The following is a 12,194-nucleotide window of genomic DNA, read 5'->3' as shown; positions in this document are numbered from 1 at the left end:
ATGGGAGCTTCCTGTGAGGATTTAAAAAGGGGCACATCGAATGGATTATGATGAAGAAAGAGCATGTGTAGCTGTGTTGGCCTCAGCCGGCATGACGCTGCAGTGAGTTGTTAGTAGTAGTAGCACCAATTAATAAAAAGGCATATAACAGTAACAAAACAGGTCTCGCTGGGTATGTTCAATGCTTCCTTCGAAACAATTATATCTTCGCTGTTCATTTTTAAGGGGTACAAGAACTTTTTAGTAGGGAGGCATAACGTAGCTATATTTGCCTTTATTATGTTATTACATAACTCAGTAACAACCACTTGTGTTCCATTAAAAATACCCTCTGAAACACAAAATTCAGGTTGTCTTGTGGAGCTCGTCAGAGAGTGATGAGCTTCACCTAAAAAAGGCAAACCAATAAATATGACAATTATGGAGGTGGCAAACGATTAGACCACGCAAGCAGTAATAATACACTAAAGTTTGTACGCTAAAGTTTGACTGTTCGTCCCAATTTTTAAGAACGGCTACTGAAACACAGTTTAATTAGAATAGCTTTTCTAAAAGTGCTAACAGCTTTAGCGTAAAGAGAAAGGTATTGAGGAGGGGGCAACCCTTAATATACGGAATAGTTTATGTTTGCTTTGAGTTTTAATGTTGCTCCTTACTTTCAGTTTAAAAAAAAAAAACGAGTTTTTTTTCTTTAACCCCCAAATGAATCAGCCTTATCTGTAACCCTTTCTTACAGAAATAGATGGCTCTGCTGTGAATATATACAATATTGAAGGGTCCCCACGAATTGTAATTAAAATTTGTACGGTTCATCGCATCTTTGTAGATTAAGATTTTTATTTTTATCGTTTTTATCACCTTAATCTACATCATCTTTATAGACCATAGATTATAACACCAACAAATTAATTAGTTTGCCCTTGCAACTCGTATATAGTTACGGCAAATGCAGGTCGAAGTGAAAATTGATGTCGTTGAACAGTACATCCTAGTTCACTTTTACTAGAGCCCGCTGTAACTCGAGATATGTGAGCTTCTTTTCCTATTTTTTCTCCAGTAATGATATTCACCTTAATAATATTGCTGCAAAATTCACTAACAATAAAGCAGGTCCAGTCACACATCTCTTCTGAAATATTTAAGTTACGTCCTTTTCAAAAAATTTGAAAAATTAAGTTACTTTACGACCTTTTAAAAAAAAATTTCAGGTTCGTAGCCTTTGGGAGGAAACACTAAACTACATGAATCTATATATATAAAATAAGTTGTTTGTTTGTGTGTCTGTCGACTCACGTCATGTTTGTGTTTCGACCGACGTCATGTTTGTCGACTGACGTCATTATAAGGATTGAGCTGTATGTCGTCATGAAGTGGTTTGTCGACTGACGTCATGTTTGTCAACTGATGAAATTACAGACCGGGACACCGGGACACAGGGAATATAAATGACGACCAGGACACTCAAAGAGAAATTATAGACTGGGACACCGGGACGCAAATCATGACCGGGACACAGGGAATACAAATGAGGACCGGGACACAGGGACACAACTACAACGGGGACGCCGGGGGCAAAGGGGGATATATAAATGACGACCGGGACACAGGGAATGTTCGAAGAGAAATTACAGACCGGGACACAGGGAATATAAGTGACGACCGGGATACTCAAAGAGAAATTACAGACTGGGACACCGGGACACAAATGACGACCGGGACACAGGGAATATAAATGACGATCGGGTCACAGGGACACAAATACAACGAGGACGCCGGGGGGCACGGGGGATACATAAATGACGACGGGGACACAGGGAATGTTCGATTAGCAATCACCATCAACAAAGCTCAAGGGCAATCATTAGAATAATAAGGTATAGATCTGAATACGGATTGTTTTTCCCATGGACAATTATGTGTTGCATGTTCAAGAGTCAGTAAACCTGACAATCTATTTATATGCGCAGACAATGGGACAACGAAGAATGTTGTATATTCGCAAGTTTTGCGTAGTTAAAAACACATATATATATATATATATATATATATATATATATATATATATATATATATATATATATATATATATATATATATATATATATATATATATATATATATATATATATATATCTTGTCATCTTATTTATCTCTTGTCATCTCCAAAGATAAAGTTATTGTACCTTTAAACTATACTGAATAAAATTGCTATTTTAAAATCTTTATCAATCGACCTTTGGGAAAAAGGGCGTGGGAGGGACGTTAGTCACCCTTCAAGTTTTTTGACGCTTAACAAGGGCAGTAGAACTTTTAGTTTTCGTTCGAACGAAAACCTAGAACACTTTTGCAGTGTTCTAGGACCATTGGCTCAAAGAAATTTATAAGAGCTAAAATCAAATTAAGTTTCATATCAAAATCGAATTTAAATAATTACTTTTCTTTGTAATATTTTAAAACCTCAAAAATTATTATTATTTTTACCTATAAAAATTTGTCCAATCCATTAAAATATTACATCTAGGTTTTAAACAAAATCAACTCTTAGGGTTTACATATTCTCGAAAAAAAAAATCCACAAACCAAAGGCATCAATGAAAATCCTGGTCACAATCCATTGGTCACCTGGCATCAATGAAAATCCCCCTTTTTTTCAAAATCTTGTAAATTTTCTCAGACTCGTATCCTTTGATGGGTAACACTAAATCTTGTATATGTTTTATATTTTGAATAAGTATAATAAGCAAATTCTTTTGATATATTTATTGATATAAAGCTCGCGTTTTTTAGAGTATGGTTTCTACTGATCCCCATTACTCCTTGCTTATACTTCGTTACATTTCTATTTCGGAAGGGCCACAAGCTGTGAAAATTTCCCGTTGTTTACATATACTACTTGTTTTAAGGATGCATTTTGACATTTTTTAAAGGGGGAGGGGATTTCTTATGAATTGACTTTATACAGAACGATCTTCCCCCTAGGATTGGAATTTCTGGAGGTAAACTTTCCATGAGAAATGCTAGGGGAACTTAGCAGAACTCGTATATGAAGTTTATTTTATTTGTCTTACTTTCTCGTCGGTGATCCCATTTTACATATGGAGATGCTTTGGAGGTAGTTTCGGGGGAAATTTTCAGTGGAGTTAGAATTCTCTGCGGGATTGTTACGCAGGGTGAATTCCCGCGAGAAGTATTCTTCGTAAGGTAAATGTCGAAAGGAGAAATTCTCCACGGGAAAATTTTCCGTCAGATAAACTTTACTTTGGGGGGGGGGTGTCAAAGAAACATTTTCCACGCAGGGGGATTCCCTCTGGAAGTTAAAAAGGATCAGAAATTAAGGAACAACAAATAAGTCCTCAAATAAAAATAGGCTAAGGAATATTTTTCAGGTGGAATCGTAAGCAAAAACTTTCTGGGGGGTATTTAAATCGAGAACGGAATTGTCCAGGGGCAATTTACATGCGGAAAAATTTTATTTCAGAGGAATTCTATGTGGAGGAATTTTTCGGGGAGGAAAAACGATCAGAATTTAAATAAAAAACAAGCTTATTCTACTGAAAGCATAGAGCAACATTAAAACTTGGAAAAAAAGAAATGATTAAGTATATAAGGGGGAGGTACCCCCCCCCCCTCAAAACCCCGCTCTTTACGCTAAAGTTTGACCTTTCGTCTCAATTCCTTAAGAACAATTTTGGAAACAGAAGGGCCTTGTAATTAGAATCATTACCGTCTTTAAAAGTTCTTAAAACAGTTTTTCTTGAAGAGTATTGAGGGCCCCCCCCCCCACTTATATAGGGATGATAGTCTATTCTTCTTATGCTTCAATGTTTCTCCATAAAATCTGCCACGAATTAAAACAAGGTAAATCTCTAGTTGGGGGGGGGGGGTCACCCAGTGCTGAGCCATGTGACTTTGTAATTGGAAAGAAATGTCTACCAGTAAATGTTATATAGCTTTATGCATTCTTTGAAATCATTAAAAATAAATGAATCCTCCTAGATCGTGGTTTTAAGCACTATGTAGTCAACATATCTAGATGGCATCCAAATTCAGTGAACGATCAAAATGCTTTATATAGCTTTATGTACAGCATGTATTTATGTATAGGTTTTTTTTGGCAAATGTTAAGTTTAAGTACAACTTTGAGTTGTACTTGAATCATTCAAAAAAAGGAAGAAAGATTCTTCCTAAATTGTGGTTTTAAACAATTGTAGTCGAAGTATCTAGATGGCAATCAAATACAGTGAATGGTCAAAACGAAGGAAACCCTTCAAGCAACAGGGGTTTCAAGGGGTTTCCTGGACTTTTTTTTAGAGAATACAGAATTGCCAACGATGCATAATTGCGCTCTTTCGTGAGCATAATTCAAAACCCCTTTTAACTACATATTTCATGTATTTGAGAGCAAAAGAGACCATTTACAGATTTCTGATATATGTAATCATATTTATAAATATTCATATCAAATAAATACTTGATGTGCGATTTGTGTCATACAAATTAGTCTTTTCATGCTGCTACATTAAAATAATCCAAAAAAGCATTCTGGTTAATTATTTATAACCTTCAGGATGAATCTTTCCTAGATTGATACCGTATATTCGAGGATAAAATGCCAGTTTTTATCGGCTTTGCTAAGATCCTACTTAGGAATATATAATTCATGAAGGAGGAAAAATATGAAGAAAAGCTCTATCTTAACTTTGTATTAAATCAGGAGTTAAGCATGATTTTGTTTTATCCCCCTTTACATGGATTATTTTGATGGACTTTGCCTTAAGGAGCACAAGAAAGGAAATGGAAGACTGCGGAATCAAATGTGGATTTAGATTATGCTGATGATTTAAGCATCCTAGATGAAAGAGTGAGCAAAATGAATGAACTCTTAGAGGTTTTGCGAGTTCAGGGTGCAAGATTAGGTTTGATTATTAATGTTAAGGAGACTAAATCACTATACTAGGAATAAATGAAGACATAAAGGTGACGTTGGGTAACGAAAACATTGATCAGGTGTGCAGCTTCAATTACCTTGGTAGCATTATTAGTAAAGACAGTGGGAGCAGTGAAGATATTAAAAGCAGAATAGCGAAGGCTCTGGGTGTTTTTTCACAGTTAAAAAAAAGTTTGGAAGAATTGGAAGAAATGTGTGCAAACCAAGATTAGAATATTGGATGGTATGGTGATGATAGTGGTTAAATATGGCTCTTAAACATGGGTACTCTAAAAAGTAGATAAAGATTGACAAGACGTTTTTGAGAGAAATTGCCTACGGATTGTTTTGGGTACCAGGCTGACTGATCGTATTTCAAACAGTAGGCTCTAATAAAAATGTGTTTCCACCCCACTTTCTAGGGCTATAAAGAAAGAAAGGTTGAAATGGCTAGGGCACATATTTCGGATGAAGGATTACAGATTGCCGAAGATTGTCCTTTTCGGCCAACCGTGTAGGGCTAAATGGAAAGCAAGTCGTCCTCGCCTGGGGAAGGAAGTCATAAAGAAAGATTTAAAGGGAATGGGAAGTTCTTGGGGGAGTAAAATGGAGGCTTCGGATAGATTGGGATGGAGGAGGAGTGTGCGTAGCTACGTTGGCCTCTTGCGGCTTGGTGCTGCACTGAATTGTTAGTAGTACTAGTTGTGGTATGGAGCATTAATATGCAAAATTGCTCTAACAATAGTGTAGCCTAATTAAAAATGAATTCTAGCCGATTTTAACTGAAATCTTAAATTAAACATTCATATTCATGATGATTATACACTTTGCTGATAATTGTAAATCAACTTTTGATTAATTTTTGGCTTTTGCTTTAGTTTAGTAAAAACCAGAGATTTGGCGAAATGTTCTTTAAAGAGCGAAAAACTGGTAATTGCAAAAATCTATATATATAAAAATAAGTTGTAAGTTTTGTGTGTTTGTCCATGCTTTGTGTTTCAAAGAGTTAATTTTAAGAGAGAAATTTTTGTATAAATCCTACAATGGCAGAAGAAACAGCCGAGGAAGCGGCTAAAAGAGTAATGCCAAAAGACTTGCGGCTAAAAGAGAAAGTAAGAAAAGAATCACAAGAACAACATGAAAACAGGCTCGCAGCTCAAAGAGATAGTACCAAAAGAAACCGTTCCGAGGAATCACAAGAACAACGTGAAAACAGGCTTGAGGCTCAAAGAGAAATTAAACAGGCTTCCGGCTCAAAGAGATAATGCCAAAAGAAAGTGTGTCGAGGAATCACAAGAACAACGTGAAAACAGGCTTGCGGATCAAAGAGATAATGCCAAAAGAAAGCGTGCCGAGGAATCACAAGAGTGACAATCTATTTATATGCACAGACAATGGGACAGCGAAGAATGTTGTATATTCGCAAGTTTTACGTAGTTAAAAACATCTATATATCTATCTATATTCACAGGTGGGACACAGTGACACGACTACAATGGCACGTAACGACTTACACGCGCGGGGGGAGGGGCTTGGGGAGCGCGAAGTAGTAACAAGTTACTACAAGAAATCAAAAACCTTAAAAATAAAAACAAAAGTTTGTAGCTTAGTAAAACGTTAATGTTATATATTAGATAGCTTCAATAATGAGATATCTTTGAAAGAATACTGTATTTAAGTAAGTACGTGTGCGGGCACTAGACTCTTAAGGTCCGGACTGGTGGAGCTGTTACTGAGAGAAAGAGTTATACCCAATAATACCTATTTAAATAGATAGTATAATAATAATAATAATTAAAAAAAATTAATAAAAATTAATTTGTTTCATAATATACCATTTAAACACCAGTTTCAATACGTCGGAGTAGTCACTCTTTGAGAGAAGCTGTTTGACTTGAGAATGAAGGTCCCAGGTTCGATCCCTGGTTAGACTTCGGCAACATTTTGTTAGTATTTGTATTAGTTTAACAAAAAACAGAAATGTGGTGAAATGTTTCTTAAAGAGCAAAAAACTGGTATTTACAAAAATCTTTGTATATATTTTAACAAGGTATTACAGCAATTATAAAACCTTAAAAAGTGAATCGAAAGTTTGAAGCTTAGTAAAACATCGATGTTATACATTAGATTTCTTTAAGAATACTTATTTCTTCATATTCCTTTATTAATTTATTTATACATTAAAATACTTTTTTTTCTTTTAATATGAATCAGTCAATTTGTATTTGTACACGGATTACTGAGACTTCTGTGACGTTGATTGATAATATTTATGTAAACTGTAATTATAAAGAGTCGTGTATTATCCCTAATGATGTTTCTGACCATTGTAAGATAATGACAGCTTTTTAAGTTAACGGATTTACGTGTAGGTCTCCAAGAGTTGATAAGAAATTTTGTATTAGTAAGACTTCTTTGATTTTTTTTTTTTTTTTTTTTTTTTTTTTTTTTTTTTTTTTTTTTTTTTTTTTAAGGCTAAAGAATTTGGATTTGTCATTTTTGAGTAGTTATTGTACGTATTCTGAAAATTTCACTTATTTTCTGATACCAATGATCTAACTTTTCAGAAGACGTACAATAAATACTCATTAAATATGCATAGGGCGTAAAATCGACGTTTTTGTTGCGGGGTATTTTACAGGTATTTTACAAGGACAGCACACTGAGAAGTTCTTTGGTTTGGGACTGGGTTTAATGGCGTGACTCTGCAATCTCAGCCAATTCAAGCCATCTCTTAATGTGTACCTGGAGAAGTCTGGAGAAAGTAAGTAAAAAGGGTGTGTGAAAGCCCAGGACGGCTGAATCCCAGGTCCTCATTGGATTTCCTGGCGGAAGGGCCACAAAATGGAGATCAGCACCACCAGTTTGGACCTTAAGGGTCTAGTGCCGTCATACTTACTTAAATACAGAAATCTTTCAAAGAAATATCATTATTGAAGCAGTGTTATATGTAACATTGGATTTTTACTAAGATTCAAACTTTTTGTTTTCCTTTTAAGGGTTTTGAATCTTTGTAATACCTTGTTAAAATATAGACAAATAATTTTGCAATTAGGGCCTACCAGTTTTTCGCTCTTTAAGAATTATTTTGCCATATTTCTGGTTTTTGCTATGCTAAACTAAAGCAAATACCTAAAAAAAATCATTAATTGATTTTTAATAATAAATTTGGCCCGTTGCATCATCAGCCAAATGTCTTATACGAGTATGAAGATTTAATTAAAATTTCAATTAATATTTGCCAGAATTCATTTTTTAACTATTGTTAGAACAATATTATGTTCTAACAATTAAAGCTCTATGGTATATTAAAGTATATTAAAAGGTATATTAAAGGTATATTAAAGCTCTATGGTGTAATGATTAGCAGCAAGGACTTTAAATCCTATGATTCGAGGTTAAATCTGGGAGGGGTCTTTTAAAACTTGTAGATTACATCTACTACAAAGGAAGTCTCTACTGCAATTCCTTCTTTTCAAGATCAAATTATTTACTACTAGCTGTTGGGGTGGCGCTTTGCACCCCCCCAAGCCCCCCCCCCGCGCGTAAGTCGTTACGTGCCATATTAGTTACGCGCCATTGTAGTTGTGTCCCTGTGTCCCACCTGTGAATATAGATAGATATATATATGTTTTTAACTACGTAAAACTTGCGAATATACAACATTCTTCGCTGTCCCATTGTCTGTGCATATAAATAGATTGCCGGGCTTAGCGAATTTTGAACATGTAATATATAATTGTCCATGGGAAAAACAATCCGTATTCAGATCTATACGTCATTATTCTAATGATTGCCCTTAAGCTTTGTTGATGGTGATTGCTAATCGAACATTCCCTGTGTCCCCGTCGACCTTTATATATCCCCCTGTGCCCCCGGTGTCCCCGTTGTAGTTGTGTCCCTAAGTCCTGGTCGTCATTTATATTCCCTGTGTCCCGGTCGTCATTTGTGTCCCGGTGTTTTTTTCTTTTTAATTTTTTACCTTTTTTATGTTTTTTTCTTTTTATTTTTTTATTTTTTTAGCTTTTTTCGCGGCGTATTAGTTACGCACCATTGTAGTTGTGTCCCTGTGTTCCACCTGTGAATATGGATAGATATATATATGTTTGTAAAACTTGCGAATATACAACATTCTTCGCTGTCCCATTGTCTGTGCATATTGTCTGTGTCCCGGTCGTCATTTATATTCCCTGTGTCCCGGTGTCCCGGTCTGTAATTTCGTCAGTCGACAAACATGACGTCAGTTGACAAACAACTTCATGACGATATACAGCTCAATCCTTATAATGACGTCAGTCGACAAACATGACGTCAGTCGACACACAAACATGACGTCAGTCAACAGACAAACAACTTATTTTTATATAGATAGATGGGCTAGAGTTCGTTCATTACTTTAAATTTGCTATCTGGTAGGTTTCAGCCATATTCAATGAGACTTACACAGTCCCTAATTATAATGAACTATATCGATGTTTTATACTAATGTTACTGGGTTTCTAGCTACCACTTCAACCCAGAATATTTATTTAAAAATTTCAGTTACTATGAGCTATAGTTTATCCTGTAATGTGCTATACTACAGTGAAGACCCCACAGGGAAAATAATTGAGCTTATGTATTTTTCATAGGTAGTGCAATAGCACTGCCTAAGTAAAAAGTGATATGGGCACAAAGTATTAATTAACTTGACCGATCCCAGTATAATTCTTTATTATATTTTCCTATGAAAAAATACCAAGTTTAATGAATTAAATTAAAAACGAAGAAAAACCCTTGAAATATTCCATCAGTTTCTTAATCTGGCATGATAATTAAAAAAATTGCAATTACAAAACATTTTGCTTTGAACATTTAACAATTAGAGCATTTTATTAGAGTAGCAAGTTAATTTTAGAAAAACAAATCCAGATTAAATTTAGCTTGGTCATTTGAGTTTTGAAAACTTGTTTTGCTTCTTAAATTTTCAATCAATTTCAACCAGTTTAAGCTCAGCAACAACCAGAAAGGTTTCATTTGTAATACCTACTGAACTAAGCGTAAATCACCAATTTATCTTTTTTTTTCTTCAATTTTTAGTAATACACAGGCAAATTGGCAATTTCAATTGAATAAGTTTGTTTGTTAAACACCTTATTTCGGATATAATCTATTAATACAGTAGGCTCAAGCTGGTGTGATTTTCCTATTGACATTTATTGAAACTTCATACATAATCGGATTATTTTCATTTGTTGGCTAATTGATAGTTATGATATTTGAGTGCAAATTTCCTTGGATCTTGGTGATTTATTAAGTGAGTATATTTTCATACAAGGACTTAAGAACTTGAATATATTTCAGTTTTATTAATAAGCGAGCAGAAGAGAGGGGTTTTTTGTTACAAGGGCCGTTGTACCTGCCGGGAGTGGTTTCTCTTTTAAACTGCAGGGATCAGGTAGCAAGAACCCTCGCTTCCCTCGCTTGTTATCACTAAAATATAGTTAGATCACTCTATGATAGTATCTTATGATACAAAGTGACTAAGGTGGGATTTAATTGCATTCAAGATGCATAATGATCAACTGGTCTGGCGCCCTATTCTGAACTTTCTGTTTCGAGCGAGGGTGATTGGAAATATTCATGTCGATATAGCGGAAGCTGAATTGGATTTTTTCGAAAGTGGAAAGATAATGGAAGCCAATAAGAAAACTTTGGGGTTTCGCGAATTTCAGTAATCGTCCTAGTGACAGGCAGAAATCGTCGGAAAACTGTCTTGACATGCTGAAAATTCTAGAAAAGTGTGGCGAGTGCGAAATACTTTTGCCACGTTTTGTGACCTACGAGAATGAACGATTTCCGGTTATCCCCGGCGAGATGAGTGCAGCCTTAACCCGCAAAGTTAATGAACTGTGCTTGAAAGCGGGCAATTTTGTCCAGACGCAACGTAGCATCATGTCCTCTCCAGAAGCATCTCTGAAGCCACCTCCAAAACCAACCTATGCCGTCGTCCTGAAAAACCCACCAAAATAGTTGATTGATCCCAAGGAATGTAGAGCATTTATAGACAGTCTTTGTGGCGATTCAAAAATATCGATAGCCAAGCTAAGACCCAGTGGAAAGACATGGCGCCTTGTCGTCAGTGACAAAAACGCAGTATCCACAATTGCTAACTCTATTGAGGCCAAAGATGAATCTTTAAAGCCCCAGTTGAAAATTCCTTTGCTCTATGGAATAACTTGCTTCGTCCCTGAAAACTTTACTGAAGACCAGCTTTGTGATTTAGCGACCAACTGCATCAAAGCCTCGCGTATTGGCAGTACTATGTCTTATAAGCTGTAATTTTCATGCCGTGAAGATCTCACTGCTGCCATGTCGGCTCCAGTTGCCGTCGATTATGAGCGGGTTCACGTCGAGGAATTCGTACCCCTCCCACCCTGCTGCTATAGATTTCAGGCATACGGTCATATATATCTGCCGCCTGTAAGGCTACTGCCCCTTGTTCACGCTGTGGACAAGAAGGACACTCCAGCAAACGTCCAGTGTGCCCTTTGCTCCCAGACTGATCACCCGTGTTATAGTTACAAGTGCCCTGTTGTACAGAAACTCATGCATCCGTCAAAATTAATTCTGGGCTACGAGTCACATCATGGAATATTTACGGTGGTGTCCAGCTAAAGCTGCCAATTATTCAGACTCTATACAAAACATATAATGTGATTTACGTGCAAGAACATCTACTTACGTTATACTAACTTACTTAAATTGTGCATTCTTTTCAAAGATACTGATTATTGAAGAAATCCAATGTGTAGCATTAATTTTTGATAAGATTCTAACTTTTGGTTCTCTTTTTAAAACTAAACTAATACAAACACCAATAAAAAATTGCCGAAGCCCAACCAACGTTTGAACCAGGGACCTTCATTCTCCAGTCTGTCAGCCTCTCTCAAAGAGTGACTGCTCCAACATATTTAATTTGGTGTTTTAAATGGTATATTATGAACCAAATTAATTTCTATTACAAATTTGTTTAATTATTATTATTAATATCATACTATCTATTTAAATTGGGATTATTGTGTATATTTTTCTCTCAGTAACAGCTCCATATATTTCGAAAAAATTGGTTTTCTGTGATTTTCTTGCCTAAAGAAATATATTTAAAAATATATTTGCAATTACAAGTTTTTGCTCTCGAAGCGATCCAATGTCTTTTCATGCGATCCAATCTTTTAAAAGATATTAATCCTGGCAAAGTGGTCGGCTGGAAGGGTTGAGAATTCTT

Source organism: Artemia franciscana, chromosome 21 (genome assembly GCF_032884065.1).
Source record: "Artemia franciscana chromosome 21, ASM3288406v1, whole genome shotgun sequence".
In the NCBI taxonomy this organism is placed as follows: Eukaryota; Metazoa; Arthropoda; class Branchiopoda; order Anostraca; family Artemiidae; genus Artemia; species Artemia franciscana.
Note: the sequence above shows the minus strand (reverse complement) of the source record.